Consider the following 17,761-nt stretch of genomic DNA (forward strand, 5'->3'; position numbering starts at 1 on the left):
TTACTTCCAATATGCGGGTTGTCTTTTCTTTCATCTTCCTCTCCCCATTTATTTTTTATTTATTGGCAGAAGCAGACTGAAAGGGAGCTTAAAGAATGAGATATTTTCTTTTCAGAGTCAACTAATTTTCCTTTCCCATCAACTCCATTAGGAAGATAAAAGCAAAGCCAAGAAAGTAATTTTAAAAGACAAAAATAAACAAAATGCAAACATTTCAAAAGTGATTATTCTTATCTTTTCTGAAAAAAAGTCCTGATATAAAAATATGACCATTTAAAAAGCTCTCTGTAGATATATCCATTACTATCATGGGAAGTAGATGTTGTCAGAAAATTTTCAAAGTCTCTATTAGTGGGAGAGAATAGATTATTAAAAGCAATTCTCAAGGTAGTGATGATATCTAAATTATCTCCCTTCACTCCCAATATCTCATCAAATATTGACTAAGTTACTTAATGTGCCTGGAATTCTGACACTGAAGATTCAAATAGTTTATCAAAGCCATCTTTTAAGAATTCAAATTCCTTTGAAAGGATTAGGGAATCATTTTCATGTTAGTGTAAATTAGTTCAACCAGATTGCTTTAATATTATCTCAATTTCACTGAACAACTCAGATTCAGAGTTTTGATGGGGAAGGGATGGAGGATTGAGGACAGCAAGAAAGGCAATATAAGACTCATAACGAGATGGGAAAGTACTAACATAAAAGGGAATTTTCTTCTTCCTCCCAACACCTGAATTAATCCAGTATTCAGGCATTGTATATAATAGTATAATAGTATAGTTATTATGTATATTACATATAATATAGTTAATAATATATAGGATAATGTAATTAATGCTTTTAATAATAATAATTAATACTATTAATATTAGGGTTTGACTAAACCATGGTTTATACAGTCATTTAGAACTATCTATATGACCTTGTTGCCATTTAAATACATTTATTGGAAAAGATATGCTGAGTTGGAAAGATATCTGGAGATTCAAATCTTGATGTATAATCATACTTTTGATATTATGGATTATTCCCAAGTTGCTATGTGTATCATATCACATCATTTTGGAATATAAATTTTTAGGCCAGATACAGTAAGAACCCAGATGCTTAATTATTATTCTTTCTTTGAATTTATAAAAAAAAAAGTGTTAATATATCCACTTGGCTGGTTAGGGAGAGAAAAACCTCTCTCCAGTACTTTTCCAGACTAATGCTTATTTTTGGAGAGTAAGCTGTTAGAGTCTACTGACATTTATAAGGAAGAAAGAGAAAAATCCTCATTTTTTCAGTTCTCAAGTTGTCACCTATCAGGAACACTGCCAAGAACAAAAAATAAGTCATAAAAATATATGAATGACCAAAGTACCAATATTCTCTGCTCTTTACTCATAGGAAAACTGCTCAGACTAATCTCAACCCTTATTTACTCCTACTTTACATACACTTCCAGTAAGTTCGATTGTCTGGCTTCCAAGTCCAAAATAGTCTGGAGGCAGCAAACTAAGGGGTGGTATGGGAAGAAGCCCTTATGTAACCTCATGGAACATTGTGACATATACCTTTTAAGATAATTTATCTTTACTCTCATTAAAAAATCTTTTGAAGTTTACCTTTCTTGAATGAATATTCTTTTCCAACTTTAGGGCTGAGCACTTTATGCATTACTTAATTATATCTCACCCAATATGATGAGTTAGGAATTACTATTTGCATGCATTCTTCCATTTCTTCTCCCTTTACTCTCATAGAACTAAGTGGTTAGGTAGGGATATTATATTTATTGAATTCATATTAAATTCATAGTATAGGTCATGTAATATTTGAAGGATAAGGCTAGAGTTCAAGTAGCATGAAGGATATTGTCATAGGAAAGTTTGCTATTATGATTGCTGTTAAGAGAATACACACACACACACACATATATATATATATATATATCCTGACCACTCTACCTACCCTCCTGCCCCACCCCACCATTTCCATGGCAGATGAATTTTGCCTCTCATTAGAGAAGAGTCCAGGAAGGACATGGGCAGGTTTCCTGCTTATCCTGCTTATCCTACACCACCTTGTGCTTACACAGTTTGTTCTACCCTTAAATTTAGGCAGAACTTAGGCAAGCCTGCAAGCATATGGATATATATGTATAAAATTTTCTCAAATTCACTAGTAATCAAGGAAATGCAAATTAAAACCTGTTCGTATTACTTATAATAAGAATACATTGATGCTAGGAGTATAAAATTGTAAAACAATTTAGGGATTAACTTGTCAATATCTACCAATGTTAGATCTATCCTATTACCCAGAAATTCTACTCATAGGTCTATGTGCTAGGATTAATTCTCACACATGCACATACAGAAAGAAATATAACAGTACTATAGGAAGCAATTTTATGGGAGAAAAATCAGGAAGAATCCAAATGTCCATCATTAAGAGAATGTTTCTATTATTGCTTATCTACCCATTAGAATAATATACAGCAATAAAAAATCCACTGGCCAGAGCTACATATATCCACATGGATGAAAATCCAAGTTTAATACTGAATGAGGAAAGCAAGTTTCAGAAGGATACAAACAGTACACCATTTATATAAAGTTTAAAACACTAAATATTATCCAAACAAACATACCACACACACACACACACACACACACACACACACAAAACCCTCCAAAGAAATCCTCCAAATCCTAGGCCATGACTCCCTTTGGAGAGTATACGTTTTTATGAAGGAGGTATCAACAAGGATCATTAATTTTTTTGGTAATATATCATTTTTTTAAGTTGGGTAAAATGTACATATATATCTGCTTTATTATTCTAATACTTTTTTGTATGACTGAAATATTGCAGTATAAATTAAAAATATGTAAAATTAGGGGTTCCTGACTGGCTCATTCAGTAGAGTCTGTGATTCTTGTTCTTGGGTTTGTAATATGTGTATATGTATGTGTGTGTGTGTGTATATATATAATTATATAAAATATTGGTTACTACTAAGTCACAAAAACTGACACATCAAAGCCAAAGTTCTCTTAAATGAATATCATCAAGATGACAATGGAGTTAAATGTGAGACAGGAAACCATCAAAACCCTAGAGGAGAATATAGGCAGCAACCTCTTTGACCTTGGCTGTCACAACTTCTTACTAGACACGCTGCTAGAGGCAAGGGAAACAAAAGCAAAAATGAGCTATTGGGATTTCATCAAGATAAAAAAGCTTCTGCACAGCGAAGGAAACAACCAACAAAACTACAGAATGGGAGAAGATATTTGCAAGTGGTATATCTGATAAAGGGTTAGTATCCAAAATCTCTAAAGAACTTCTCCAACTCAACACCCATAAAACAAATAGTCTAGTTAAGCAATAGGAAGACATGAAGAGACATTTTCCCATAAAAGACATCTAGATGGCTAACAGACACATAAAAAGACGTCATCATTCATCATTAGGGAAATACAAATCAAAACCATGATGAGATGCCATCTCACACCTGTCAGAATGGCTAAAATTAACAACACAGGAAACAACAGGTATTGGTGAGGATGCAGACTAATTTACACTAACATGAAAATGATTCCCTCTTGCACTGTTGTTGGGAATGCAAACCGGTGCAGCCACTCTGGAGAACAGTGTGGAGGTTCTTCAAAAAGTAAAAAATAGAACTACCCTATGATCCAGCAATTGCACTACTAGGTATTTACCCAAAGGATACAAAAATACAGATTCAAAAGGATACACGCACCCCAATGTTTATAGCAGCATTGTCAACAGTAGCCAAAATATGGAAAGAGGTCAAATGTCCATTGACTGATGAATAAAGAAGATGTGGTATATATAGACAATGGACTATTACTTATTCATAAAAAATAATGAAATCTTACCATTTGCAATGACATGGATGGAACTAGAGTGCATCATGCTAAGCACTAAGTCAGAGAAAGACAAATACCATATGATTTCATTCACATGTGGAATTTAAGAAACAAAAAGGATGAATATGTGGGAAGGGGGAAAGAGAGAGGAGGGGGAAACTGTAAGAGACTCTTAATGATAGAGAACAAACTGAAGGTTGATGGAGGGGAAGTGGGAAGGGTATGGGCTGAATGGGTGATGGGGATTAAGGAGGGCATGTGATGTAATGAGCACTGGATATTTTATGTAAGTGATGAATCACTAAATTCTACTTCTGAGACCAATATTGCACTGTATGTCAACTAACTAGAATTTAAATAAACATTTGAGGGGAAAAAAAGATGACAATAGAGTTGCAATTCTGCCAAAATTCAATTACATGCTAACCTCCACTAATAGAAAAAAGCTGAATTTCAGGAAGTGGAAAGATGCAAATATTCAGACACAAATGGGTACACACACACATGCGCAGACACATATACTCACCTGCACACTCATTAGTAGCTGCAGTAGAAAAACTCATGTATGAAAGGCATGTATATTATACTTTGAAAAATATGGTAAGTAGGCATTTTAATGGCAATAATAAGTGACAACTAGCTACAGGGAAGAGGACAAAATAATACAGTATCCAGACACAAACTGCAGAAGCTCAGGAGCATGGAGTGATTTAATGTAGGACCAAATGTTTATGATAATAACATATAGTATTATTATAGTCATTGCTTTTATTGTTAATGAATCTGTCAATTTCTTGTCCATCCTTTTATTCCCTTAACACTACACTTTAACCAATCAGGCTATGTTACATTCTCTACTTACTGACTTCTAGAAGCTAAACCATCAATACCATGCCCCTCTTACTCATGCAGATGCATTGATTATTCCTAAGTGGGCTAATAAAGAGGGGCACAAAGGGAATGCCACTCTTTGAAGAGTGTATTTCATTTCAGGTCCCTTCTGCCTGTATGAGTGAGGAGAAATGGCTAACAAGCAAAGCCCACTGTCTTTGTACTGGCCTCACCATATCATGGATCTGTAGGAGCACTTTCTATAGCAGGGAATTAAAGCAGGGAATTAAGTTCTTTGTATTGGTTTTTATTTTCAGAGGGAAATATTTTCTGGGGAACTAAAATAACCCATTCTTTTTGCTCTGGGTCATTGAGATGCCCTATTGTAGAATTCCTTAGTTGTTTGCACAACCGATGTTACGTATCTCCTTACTCATATTTAAACTTCTGAATTCAGTCCACTAAGTTTATGTAAATAACTGGGTTAGAGTCACTTAGAGTGAAGTGTTAGTTTCTTTTTCCTCCTGAAGGTGATGGTTATAATTTTTAGCAGAAATGTACCCTAGGCTAGCAGGTTTGGGGTTAAATTGGTTTCATGTTCATTGTCAATATTTGCCTTTTAAGTTGATGTAATGAGTAAAGCTAGTGGGGAAGTCCACCCAGACGGGATCTTTTTCAAGAAATGCATGCAGGAGCTTCGTCCTGAAGTAAGGGGACAGCTAGTCACAGTGCCAGCTGAAGCCTTCCACTAACACCTCTACTTTATGATGTATCACAGAACTGGTGATTGTAAGTTTTTATTTGTACACTTGAACTTTATGAATAGCCCCCAAGAATGCCATACTAGTTTATTTATTTCATTAGTTAAAAGCTAGATTTCAAAGGGAGAATCCCTGAAGAGAGGTAGGAGAGGATGAGAGTGTAGTACTGTTTTGAATTTTAATAAAAACAGTCAATAGAATGTAAGTTGATTTTATCCATTACTACTGAAAAGAGAAAACTCCAAAGGCATATATGTAAAATTTTAACACATCTTTACAGTGTTTGGAAATACCATTCATTCATTTGTGGAGTATGGAATTCGACTCACACAAAATAGTCATTTTTGGAGAAAGAGGTGAGTGGGCCCACTAGTGTATCTGAGGCTTATTTTGTAAGAGGATGACCCAGGAGGAGACTACGCAATGTGCTGGAGAAGAGTGTCTTCCCTGTGGGCCAAATATGATGCTGCTGAAGGTGGTGCTGCCTGGCTGATGGACTGGTTATCACCTGCCTGTGGTAGGCCTGGGCAGACTTTGGACTTCTCTAAATGTAATGCCTGCTCCACTCTGGAGCAGTCTTTCTGATACTTCAGAAATTTCTACCTGGCCCTCTATTTATTAACAGACCAAAACTACAAGACCCTGTAAATATATGTATTATACACAATGTAATTCAGGGACATGTTTTAGGAAATTGGTAAGTGTATGAACCAAGGCCTCCCCACCATTATCTATTGACATGACCATCACTGGTAAACACAAGATAGTCAGGATCCCAGATCTCACTGCACAGTCTGTCAAATGCATCAGGGAACTCAATTAAAAGGAAGCTAAGCCTGATGATATCTTGACAGAGAGCCATTATCTCCTTTGGAAATAGGGATATACAAATTCCAAGTCATTACAGCCTAGGAATGGTTTCCTATTAAAAGATAGGAGGGGAAAAGATTAAAGACTACAAGGCCAAGAAAGCACTCTCAAAGTTTTTGTCCTTGACATCTGACCTTCCATTCTTTGCCCCATTCAGAGCTCTCTTCTCAAGACAATCCCCCATCATCACCCTTACTTTTCCATCATGGATGAATGTGATCTAATTAAATAATAGAAAACAAGTGCTTTGGTGAACCACTTTTGCCATGTTGGCCATAAATTTCAAGAGATATTTATATTTGCAGGCTGACATTTTAAAGAGATTTATCACCATCCAAGAGAAGAAACACACCTACCACTACATCTATTGTATGTGTTGCTACAATATGGTGCTGGTGACTTGGTAATAATCTACAGCTCATGCTGTAGTAGGATTGATCCAAAATGAAGAGATTTCTCTTTCTTCCACAAGATATGTAACGTGCTATTGACCATGTAAAGAGGCAAGTTAAAACTGAGTTACTAAAAGTTGAGTTTTTAGAATATCTATAGTGTTCACTTCAAAAAGTGCACATTCTTCTTTTATTGCTAAACCTTTTTTTCTATTTATTGCTAAACCTTTCTTCTATTTATTGCTAAGCTTTTCTTCTTTCTGAGACAGCAGGTATGTGCCAAAGATTACAGTCACATAAGTGCAACTTTTACGTCAAACGTATGTATTCCTGAAAGAGCTTTTTTTTTTTTCCATTAAGAGGGGGAAATGGCCATTCCTTTTGAACACTGGGAGCATAAGAATTTTCTAGTAGAAACCCAGCTGCTTCTTGAGGTAGGTGTGCAAACAGTGTTTTTCATCTTCTCCCTCACATTGAGCAACAAGCTCAAACTTCAGATCATATAATCAGCTATAAATTGTTTTATTAAAAGTTTCTCTAGTATGGATTTCTTCAAATCCTTTTATTTTTATCAGGAAAAAAATTGTAAGCAGAAAAAGTACTCAAATAATGTAGGAAGAAGTGCAAATTAGTCTCAGCATATGCTTTCCAATCATGTTTCCATTTTGTAAACAGCATTACAGAAAGCAAAACTTAGCATAAATGGGTGAATTTCAGGTCTTATTGGGCTGATATCTAAAAGCAGATAAATGGGGTGCTCGCTTCAGCAGCACATATACTAAAATTAGAACAATACAGAGAAGATTAGCATGGCCCCTGCGCAAAGATGATGTGCAAATCTGTGAAGCATTCCATATTTTTATGTCCTTTAAAATTATGTTCAGTTCTTTGCTTTAATAGTTACCCTTCTATAAAAAAAAAGAGCAGATAATGGAATGCAGTTCTTCCTGGACCTCTGATATGTATAGTATCAGTTACTACTTGGAAAAAAAAAAACTCATACCAAAAGAGATCTGGAATTGACCTTTCTTGCCTTCTTTGTTCCCTCTGGCATAGTTATCTTGTTAGCCACATGTACCACTCACTCGGGGAAAGGGCCATTTTAGTATGGCCGCTGAGTGTCATATAATGTGCTTCCAGGAAGCACCAATATATATGGAATCCTCTTTTACAAAGCTACACTTTGCACTGGGAATTGGAAGGCAATTTATTTTCAGTCTTTCTTTTTCTCTTCTGCTGGAAGGCTCAACCAGCCCTTCCAAGGTAGTCGCCCCGTGGGTCATCTTCCTAGCAACACCTCAGCAAACAGAATATTTCTTTTTTCCTTGAACAAGCTACGATTCAGGTTATTGAACAGACTGAAGATGTTCTTGTAAGGCTGTTTTGAATCGAGCTCTTTATTCTGGATGCTCCTTCTGTAGCTCCTACATGTGGGGTTACCTTAAGGTTTCTCTTCAACTTGAAATGCTGCCACATTCTAAGGTTCGTGGGCTTTTTCTACCAAATTCTGACATCTGGGGTGCACTGGATACACCCAGAGAGAGGTAGATGACCTCTCTGAGACCTCTAATCTCTTCTTTCTTGTCTGGATGGGCCAAAATTAGTAGTTGCTTACGGCAGGGTGGACATGTTGAATCTCTGGTCTGCTGATGCCACTGAGCAGTGTATTGAGCCTTTGGTCATTTATAAAATAAAGGTCATAATTCTTACCTTTCAGAGATTTTGTGAGAGTTTAACATGATTGATTTCATATCTACATAGAGACAGATATATAAAACCCTCTTGCAGGTGCTTCATATCTTTGGTTTCCTTAAATTTTTACTTAAATTCTAGTTAGTCAACACACAGCATATTAGTTTCAGGTGTACAGTTTACTGATTCAACACTTCCATACAACACTGGGTGCTCATCACGACAAGTGCACTCCTTCATCCCCATCACCTATTTCACCCATCCCTCCATCCACTTCTCCTCTGGTGACCATCAGTTTTTCCTCTAGAGTTCAGAGTCTGCTTCTTGGTTTGTATTTCTCTCTTTTATCCTTTGTTAATTTGTTTTGTTTCTAAATTCCACATATGAGTGAAATCATATGTATTTATCTTTCTCTGACTGACTTATTTTGCTTAGCATAATACTCTCTAGCTTTATCCATGTTGCTGCAAATGGCAAGATCTCATCCTTTTTATGGCTGAGTAATATTCCATTGTGTATATATAACACTTCTTATTTACCCATTCATCAGTCGATGATGGACATTTGGGCTCTCTCCATAGTTTGTCTATTGTTGATAATGCTGCTATAAACATGAGGTAGCATGTATTCCTTCAAATCAGTATTTTTGTATTTTTTGGGCAAATACCTAGTAGTGTAATTGCTGGATTGTAGGGTAGTTCTTTTCTTCACTTTTTGAGGAAACGCCATACTGTTTCTCAGAGTGGCTTGCCTTTCCGAAAGGGCTCTTGCCTTTTTATGGGCTCCTAGAACTGGTAGTGATGGCTCCTCTTAGCCCCTCTAGAGGGCAGCCCCAACTAGTATCCCTGAGGAGCCATCAAGTTTGACCCGCTGTGTGGCATATTTCTGCCCAGATGTCTCACTTTTTAGCAATAAGTGGAAAGTCTTACAGGGGCCTAATGGAGCAAGACTGGGTGATACTAGGAAGTGTTTCTCTAGAGCTGATACTCTATATGCTGCATTTTGAAACCTAGTCCTACAGTGACCCAAGAGAGCTCACCAAGCAGGCAATAATCGTTGTTGCTTCCTCAGTAGCGCTGAACTTTGCTACCAGAAGAACTAGGCAAGAATTCCTGGGCTGAGAATCATAGAATTCAAACTGAATCACAGATAGTCTCTATTCACTCAAGCCCACAGTCCAAACTAAGTGCAATAATGATGCCAGTTTGTTTATGCATGAGCACATTCTCTGTTATGGATTGTTTAGCCTACCATGCTGTTCTATCCAACTCTTTATGCCCTTTCTTTCATTGCTCCTTACTTTAATTCTATTGACCTTTCAAACTTTAGCTTAAAATCCATCTGTTACACCAAACCTCTCCAGATCACTCATCTCAGCCTGAAGTTATGTATCTCTTCTTTGAATTGCTGTTGGTACAGTCATGCATTAGCATGTGATTATCATCATCCTCTCAAAGAGCCATTTAAAAATTTCATTGTTATTTAATGAGAAACATGTATCAGGTTTATTTTCTCAAAAAAGATGGTGAACCTTTTGAGAGAATACATTATACCTTTTTTGTGTGTGTCTGCCATAATGCCTACAACAAATATCTTAGTGGGTATGATATTTCCATTTGCATAATGGCTTCTTCAAATACCTGCAAAGCATCAACTCTCAAAGATTTCTGCTACTGGAGAAGGTCAAGTGGATATGAATAATCCAACATTTGAATTATTCAAAAATCATTTATATTGAGTTTTGGAAGATATTAGTGGCAGCTACATTCTTTCCCTAATAAATGATTTATAAAAAAAATAATAGTAACACCAACACTCACTAGGACTTTATACTTTTCAGAGCTTAGCTCAAACTAATAATGATTCATTCATATTCTCTGAGCACCTGTAACAGAAGGTGAGAAGATGAGGCCCAGCCAAGGACTGGTTATAAGAAAAGTCTAGAGATTCTAGTTTCTTTGGTACTCCACATGGTACCCACAAGCATATTGGCTTATACCTATGCATTTGCCACATTTCACTTGTGTTTATCACTGATAATAGTTGATAAGTTATTGAGAGTAGCACACAGCCTACATTCACATTCTGGTTCTCCCATTTCCTAGCTGTGTGATCAATGACAACTTACCTAACCTCTCTGTACTTGAGGATACTCCTGAACAAAATAGGAAAAATAACAGTGCATATTTCATAGATTTTCTGGTATGGGACTTAAAAATTATATATGTAAAATGCTTAGCACAATGTGTCAAATGTTAACAAGAGAATGAGCAAGTATGACGATGCAAGAGAGGAAGAGAGTCGCTAGAGGTTTTATTTTCTTCTTTTATTCTCCTAGAATCCAAAGTGTAAAGAATACCAAAGAAGGAGAAGTAACTAAATGTAAAGACTCAAGCCATGTTTTCCTCTTGGGAGAGAATGATAAGAAAGAAAAAGTAGTACAAACCCAGTGCAAGAGCAACTTGTAAATGGGTACAAAATTTCCAGGGGTAAGCCATCGGAGGGTTTACATGTAAACAACTCAGAGTGGCTCAACCAATAACAAATGTTTGACTTCCAGAGGCTTCCAGAGGGTGAACTTTGTGCCTAACTTGATTTAGGCCAACTGATGATATCATTGAATTCCTGCTATGATGTTGGGGCTGGTGACCCCAAGTTTACTTAAGAGCTCAAGGTTTTGGATGGGGAGGTGGGACACAGGTACAAACATAATTACAGCGTGGTGTAGGAGGAATGTGAATAAAAAAGGAAGCAAGAGTTTAGGCTATCACATAAAAAGTGCCAAACAAGGGCTACAGGAAGAAGATATCATCAAGGTCCCTGAGAGAGAACTGCCTAGTGAAGGGGTGATTTCAGCCAGACACTGAAGGTGGAGTAGGAGGTTAATATAAGCATGCCATAGCAATGTGTTATATAAAAAGAACACGCACTTTTGCCTCAAATAGGCCTGAGGTTAGAAGCCAGGCTCCATTCTTCATGAGATGCATTTACTAAATAATACATATTTTCAAGACTATTGCGGGAGATATTTGTTAAGTATCTAGTATGGTGTCTGGCATATGGTACAGCCTCAAATACAATAGCTACTATATTGGTAACCATACAGTCTTGGAGTATTTTAAAAAATATTTTATTTATTTATTCATGAGAGCCACATAGAGAGAGGCAGGGATAGGCAGAGGGAGAAGAAGCAGGCTCCCTGCAAGGAGATCCCAGGACCCTGGATCCCAGGACCCTGGATCCCAGGACCCTGGATCACGACCTGAGCCAAAGGCAGACAATCAACCACTGAGCCACCCAGGAGTCCCTTGGAGTATTTTTTTTTTTTTATGAAGATGTCACCTTAAGTGCTGATAAGCACAGCTGTTTCACAGTTCCTCTCTCTAAACCTGAGTAGCGGTGGTAAACATCTGCAGGGATTTTGGTGCTCACCTCCCTGGAAATACCACAGGGAAAGGACAGCCCAAATTTAGAGTATCCAGAAGCCCATGACAGAAGTAAAGGAACAGGCTCAAGCCAGTCGTGACAGCAAATGTTAAGGACAGTCAAGGTCCTTGGGAAGGGCTGATCTATACTGAACAATAAATCTGGGACACTTTGCCTTTATCTTTCCTTCCTCCTTCTTTTTCTTCAAAGTGCTTTGCTCTTCCCATCACTGGATAAAGTCAGCAGTCTGATCAAACTCCCTCAACACTAAGATTTAAGGGATGCATTAAGTCATTCTCCCCACAGACACTGGCGTTGAAAATATTTCAAGGGATGGGAAATGTCTAATTTAAAGCATGCATGTCTGAGAGTGGGGGTTTGGATATTAGCAGTCAGTCAACAGTGAGGTTGAGAGTGGGGTGGTGATGATCAGAACTACCGAATTTGTTTGAAAAAATTTATATGGAGAAAGGCATGGTGGAAGGAAAAGGTGCTTGCATTTACAATCAAGGGAGCTGCCTTAAAATCCCAACTCTGGCACTTTTCAGTTATTGACCCTTGCAGGCAATTTTGCTTTCTTGTTCTTATTTTTCTTCAATGAGTAATGAGAATGAGAGTCCTTAACTTATACAGGATGTTGTGAGGGTTAGACAAGCACTTCTCGAATTGAATGTGTACACAAACGACTTGGGCATCTTGTTAAAATACAGTTTCGGATTCCGCAATTCTGGAACAGGGCCCAAAGTTCTGCATTTCCAAAGAGCTCTCAGATGGTTCCAAGGCTGCCGATCCAAGTACCACATCCTGAGTAGCAAGAGGCCGGTAGATAATGTAATTAATGATCAAATGGGCTTTCTTCCCAGATACTTTGGTGGGAAGAGATCATTTCTCTTTGTAACTGGCTTGCTACCAGTTACAAAAATGAAGTCAAGTTGAGGCTGGAGAAATGTAGAGAAGAAAAAACTGCTCTCAGAGTTTGGGGAGGGAGCTACTGCTTAGTCGGAAAGGCTGAAAAGTGTGTTTTTTCATGTGGGAAGGGAGCTGCTCAGCAATGGCCTGGCCAGGGCTGCTTGAGGGGAGGCCACCGGGATTGTGACTTTTCCTCACCTAAACACCAAGCAATGGCTGCCTGTGTTTTCTAATGAGGGCTGTCTAGCTCCAGGGCAGCTGTTGGCTGCTGTTCATTGGCTCCCTTTTCACCGGGTTGTAAACATGACTGATGTTTATTTTAAGGAAAATTATCTCTTAGTTTTGGTGTTCTCATATTTCATTTTCTTTCTACAAATGGGAGCTGGAGTTATAAAAGTTTGCTTCATAAGTGATCTTTCAGAATTCCTCCTGCCCTACACTTCCTCCTTTCTCTTTACTCTTCCTCATCATGTCTGCCCAGCTAATGACAGTGAACTTACATTCTTGAGGAACTTAGTCTAGTATCAACGCAGCCACATCATTAACATTGCCTCATTTACAGACTCAACTATCCTCAATGGTCAAAAAACACCGTGTTTCGGGGGGAGGGGCGAGATGGCGGCAGAGCAGGGTCTCCAGGTCACCTGTCCTCAACAAATTACCTAGAAAACCATCCAATCATCCTGAAAATCTACGAATTCGGCCTGAGATTTAAAGAGAGACCAGCTGGAACGCTACAGTGAGAAGAGTTCGTGCTTCAATCAAGGTAGGGAGACTGGGAAAAAGAAATAAAGACACAAAAGGCCTCCAGGGGGAGGGGCCCCGAGGAGCCGGGCTGAGGCCGGGGCGAGTGTCCCCAGGACAGGAGAGCCCCGTCCCGGAGGAGCAGGAGCTGCACCGACCTTCCCCGCGGAAAGGCCTCCCGGGGAATTGGAGCAGGATCCCCAGGAAGGCGGGGATGCCCTCGGGCTCCCTGGGACACTAACAGGCACCTGCGCCCCGGGAGATGCCCCGAGCTCCCTAAGGGCTGCAGCGCGCACGGCGGACCCGGAGCAGCTCGGAGGGGCTCGGGCGGAGGAAGAGGCTCCGCGGAGGGGGCTGCGGGGCGGGAGCAGCTCGGAGGGGCTCGGGCGGAGGAAGAGGCTCCGCGGAGGGGGCTGCGGGGCGGGAGCAGCTCGGGGGAGCTCGGGCGGAGGAAGAGGCTCCGCGGCGCCGGGAGTAGCTCGGCGGGGCTCGGGCGGCGGCTCCCCGGAGGGGGCTAGGGGGCGGGAGCAGCTCCGCGGGGCTCGGGCGGCGGCTCTGTGGGAGGGGCTGCGGGGCGGGAGCGAATCCAACAGCGCAGGCCCCAGAGCACAGGGCGCCGGGACACAGCCCAGGATCCGGCCTCCGCCGGGACAGGCAGAGGCCGGGAGGGCCCAGGACAGCAAGGATGCTCCTGCCTGGAACTGAGCAGATCAGCGGCCCCGCCCGGGAGCCCCCAGGCCCTGCAGACGGAGAGCCCCGGAGCTACTGCGGGAGCTGACTCCAGGGTCCCAGAGCTGCCCCCGCCACTGTGGCTTCCTCCCGGGGCCTCACGGGGTGAACAACCCCCACCGAGCCCTGCACCAGGCAGGGGCAGAGCAGCTCCCCCAAGTGCTCACACCTGAGAATCAGCACAGCAGGCCCCTCCCCCAGAAGACCAGCGACTCGGACCAGTTCCAAGGGAAGTCAAGGGACTTAAAGTACACAGAATCGGAAGATACTCCCCCCTGGGTTTTTTTTGTTTTTGTTTTGTTTTGTGCTTTTTTTTTTCTTTCTTTCTTCTTGATTTCTGATTGCTTCCCCCACCCCACCCCACCCCTTTTTTTCTCCTTTCTTTCTCTTTCTCTTTTTCTTCTCTTTCCCCCCTTTTTTTTCTTATTTCTCTTTTTTCTTTTTCTCTTTTCTTTCCTTCTCTCTCTTTTTCTCCTTTTCCCAATACAACTTGTTTTTGGCCACTCTGCACTGAGCAAAATGACTAGAAGGAAAACCTCACCTCAAGAAAAAGAATCAGAAACAGCCCTCTCTCCCACAGGGTTACAAAATCTGGATTACAATTCAATGTCAGAAAGCCAATTCAGAAGCACTATTTTACAGCTACTGGTGGCTCTAGAAAAAACCATAAAGGACTCAAGAGACTTCATGACTGCAGAATTTAGATCCAATCAGGCAGAAATTAAAAATCAATTAAATGAGATGCAATCCAAGCTAGAAGTCCTAACGACGAGGGTTAACGAGGTGGAAGAACGAGTGAGTGACATAGAAGACAAGTTGATGGCAAAGAGGGAAACTGAGGAAAAAAGAGACAGGCAATTAAAAGACCATGAGGATAGATTAAGGGAAATAAATGACAGCCTGAGGAAGAAAAACCTACGTTTAATTGGGGTTCCCGAGGGCGCCGAAAGGGACAGAGGGCCAGAATACCTATTTGAACAAATCCTAGCTGAAAACTTTCCGAATCTGGGAAGGGAAACAGGCATTCAGATCCAGGAAATAGAGAGATCCCCCCCTAAAATCAACAAAAACCATTCAACACCTCGACATTTAATAGTGAAGCTTGCAAATTCCAAAGATAAGGAGAAGATCCTTAAAGCAGCAAGAGAAAAAAAGTCCCTGACTTTTATGGGGAGGAATACTAGGGTAACAGCAGACCTCTCCACAGAGACCTGGCAGGCCAGAAAGGGCTGGCAGGATATATTCAGGGTCCTAAATGAGAAGAACATGCAACCAAGAATACTTTATCCAGCAAGGCTTTCATTCAAAATGGAAGGAGAGATAAAGAGCTTCCAAGACAGGCAGGAACTGAAAGAATATGTGACCTCCAAACCAGCTCTGCAAGAAATTTTAAGGGGGATTCTTAAAATTCCCCTTTAAGAAGAAGTTCAGTGGAACAATCCACAAAAACAAGGACTGAATAGATATGATGACACTAAGCTCATATCTATCAATAGTAACTCTGAACGTGAACGGGCTTAATGACCCCATCAAAAGGCGCAGGGTTTCAGACTGGATAAAAAAGCAGGACCCATCTATTTGCTGTCTACAAGAGACTCATTTTAGACAGAAGGACACCTACAACCTGAAAATAAAAGGTTGGAGAACCATTTACCATTCAAATGGTCCTCAAAAGAAAGCAGGGGTTGCCATCCTTATATCAGATAAATTAAAATTTACCCCGAAGACTATAGTGAGAGATGAAGAGGGACACTATCTCATACTCAAAGGATCTATCCAACAAGAGGACTTAACAATCCTCAATATATATGCCCCAAATGTGGGAGCTGCCAAATATTTAAACCAATTAATAACCAAACTGAAGAAATACTTTGATAATAATACACTTATACTTGGTGACTTCAAACTAGCTCTCTCTATACTAGATAGGTCTTCCAAGCACAACATATCCAAAGAAACGAGAGCTTTAAATGATACACTGGACCAGATGGATTTCACAGATATCTACAGAACTTTACATCCAAACTCAACTGAATACACACTCTTCTCAAGTGCACATGGAACTTTCTCCAGAATAGACCACATACTGGGTCACAAATCGGGTCTGAACCGATACCAAAAGATCGGGATAGTCCCCTGTATATTCTCCGACCATAATGCCTTGAAATTAGAACTGAATCACAACAAGAAGTTTGGAAGGACCACAAACACGTGGAGGTTAAGGACCATCCTGCTAAAAGATGAAAAGGTCAACCAGGAAATTAAGGAAGAATTAAAAAGATTCATGGAAACTAATGAGAATGAAGATACAACCGTTCAAAATCTTTGGGATGCAGCAAAAGCAGTCCTGAAGGGGAAATACATCGCAATACAAGCATCCATTCAAAAACTGGAAAGAACTCAAATTCAAAAGCTCACCTTACACATAAAGGAACTAGAGAAAAAGCAACAAATAGACCCCACCCCCAGCAGAAGAAGACAGTTAATTAAAATTCGAGCAGAACTAAATGATATCGAGACCAAAAGAACTGTGGAACAGATCAACAGAACCAGGAGTTGGTTCTTTGAAAGAATTAATAAGATAGATAAACCATTAGCCAACCTTATTAAAAAGAAGAGAGAGAAGACTCAAATTGATAAAATAATGAATGAGAAAGGAGAGATCACTACCAACACCAAGGAAATACAAACGATTTTAAAAACATATTATGAACAGCTGTACGCCAATAAATTAGGAAATCTAGAAGAAATGGACGCATTCCTGGAACGCCACAAACTACCAAAACTGAAGCAGGAAGAAATAGAAAACCTGAACAGGCCAATAACCAGGGAGGAAATTGAAGCAATCATCAAAAACCTCCCAAGACACAAGAGTCCAGGGCCAGATGGCTTCCCAGGGGAATTCTATCAAACGTTTAAAGAAGAAATCATACCTATTCTACTAAAGCTGTTTGGAAAGATAGAAAGAGATGGAGTACTTCCAAATTCGTTCTATGAGGCCAGCATCACCTTAATTCCGAAACCAGACAAAGACCCCACCAAAAAGGAGAATTACAGACCAATATCCCTGATGAACATGGATGCAAAAATTCTCAACAAGATACTAGCTAATAGGATCCAACAACACATTAAGAAAATTATTCACCATGACCAAGTAGGATTTATCCCTGGGACACAAGGCTGGTTCAACACTCGTAAAACCATCAATGTGATTCATCATATCAGCAAGAGAAAAACCAAGAACCATATGATACTCTCATTAGATGCAGAGAAAGCATTTGACAAAATACAGCATCCATTCCTGATCAAAACCCTTCAGAGTGTTGGGATAGAGGGAACTTTCCTCGACATCTTAAAAGCCATCTACGAAAAGCCCACAGCAAATATCATTCTCAATGGGGAAGCACTGGGAGCCTTTCCCCTAAGATCAGGAACAAGACAGGGATGTCCACTCTCACCACTGCTGTTCAACATAGTTCTGGAAGTCCTCGCCTCAGCAATCAGACAACAAAAA

The 17,761-nt window shown here is 39.8% G+C and overlaps 1 long non-coding RNA gene and 1 other non-coding gene across 5 annotated transcripts in view; one reads left to right on the plus strand and one right to left on the minus strand.

Moving 5' to 3' along the window:
• The window catches only part of LOC121482924, a 311,920-nt gene that overhangs the window by 270,914 nt on the left and 23,245 nt on the right, over nucleotides 1-17,761 (minus strand). The gene's annotated exons all lie outside the window — the stretch shown is intronic.
• On the plus strand, nucleotides 7,502-7,608 carry LOC121483628. The gene has a single exon (XR_005985759.1). It is a non-coding gene; the product is annotated as a U6 spliceosomal RNA (small nuclear RNA).

Source organism: Vulpes lagopus, chromosome X, assembly GCF_018345385.1.
Source record: "Vulpes lagopus strain Blue_001 chromosome X, ASM1834538v1, whole genome shotgun sequence".
Taxonomy (NCBI): Eukaryota; Metazoa; Chordata; class Mammalia; order Carnivora; family Canidae; genus Vulpes; species Vulpes lagopus.